Source organism: Amblyraja radiata, chromosome 1, assembly GCF_010909765.2.
Source record: "Amblyraja radiata isolate CabotCenter1 chromosome 1, sAmbRad1.1.pri, whole genome shotgun sequence".
Lineage (NCBI taxonomy): Eukaryota > Metazoa > Chordata > Chondrichthyes > Rajiformes > Rajidae > Amblyraja > Amblyraja radiata.
Window position 1 is genome coordinate 140,982,057 of NC_045956.1, and position 1,599 is coordinate 140,983,655.

The window sequence follows — 1,599 nt, forward strand, 5'->3', positions numbered from 1 at the left end:
TTCAGGTGTATTTCTTCAGCTGTGGCAGACACTGAAACAAGGACAAATAAAACACTTACCTTTTTATAAAGTTACATATATCAGGCAACTCACAACCATATTTTTCCTTTAAAAAATAAAAAATAAACTTTCTGTGAGGTCAAGTCCTACCTGATTGGAAATGCAACCATGTGAAGTGGTGTTAAATGTTTTATTGCATAGTAACTAGGAAACAGATTGTATTGTTGTCAACAATCCAGTCAGAGCGATAGGTTGGAACACTCGCTGGGGAATTACTGGTACAAGACAAGAGGGAAGCAAATATTATTAGTGTAGACCAAACAATGTCATTACAAAAATAGCAGCAGATTATTGGACAGCTTAAAGCACAAATTAAATTTAGATAGTATGAGACAGATAGAAATCCAAAAAGTGCATAATGCACACATGCCAGATATAGTTCAACATGTGCTACAAAATCCAGATAGTATATTGAGCATTCTACATTTAGAGTGTTCATGAATTGAGCAATTTCTAATAATACAAAAGGATCATGTAATAAATGTAAGGTACACAAAAATGCTGGGGAAACTCAGCGGGTGCAGCAGCATCTATGGAGCGAAGGAGATATGCAACATTTCGGGCCGAAACCCTTCTTCAAATGTAAGTGGGATTGGAGGTTTGAGCATAAGAGTCAGGAAGTCATGATTGGAGAATTGCGTGCAATTCAGGTTGCTCATTACAAGAAGGATATGGAGGCTTTGGAAAGGGTGCAGAGGTGGTTGACCAGAATAATGCCTTGGTTAAAGAGTATTAGCTGCAGGGAGAGGTCGAAAAGATTTGGATTGTTTTCTCTGGAACACCGGAGGTTGCGGGGAGACGTGATAGAAGTAAATAAAATGAAGAGAAGCACAGATAGGGTAGACAGTTAGAACTGTTCCTTACTGGAGCTAGAGGAGTGCCTCAGGGATCGGTGCTGAGACCATTGCTCTCTGTAGTTTATATCAATGATTTTGATGAGGATCTAGAAGGCAGATGACACCGAAGTAAGTGGTATCGTAGATAACAAAGATGGTTATCAAAAATTACAGCAGGATCTATGGTGCCCCGAATCATTGGACAATCCTCCCATTGCAGGAATCTGTTTTGTATACCTTTGTGGCTCACCCTCTATCAGACTTAGATCCTTCATTAGATGGAGGACAAGACCTGTTCACAATATTCCAGGTGAAGCCCCAGCAGATCTCCATGTAATTGAAGTGAGATCTCACATACTCAAATCCTCTTGCACTAATTGCGAGCTGCACACTAAAGCTCCTGCCCTACGATGCGAGTTCACCCAAGAGTTCTCCCAAGTTAAAAAAAAATCAAACTCGTGGTACTTCATCATGAGTATTTTTTTACTCTTGGAAATTTTTCACAGTGTTTAAAAAACTTCACGAGTTTCTGCGTTTCCCAAGTACCTGGCGTTACCATTACGAGTCGCTACAAGACATCCACAAGCTCCGACGTACCCGCTACGTACATTCTACGTACTTACCACGAGTTTGATTTTTTTTTTAAACTCGGGAGAGCTCTTGGGTAAACTCGCATCGTGGGACAGGGCCTTAAACTTCAGTG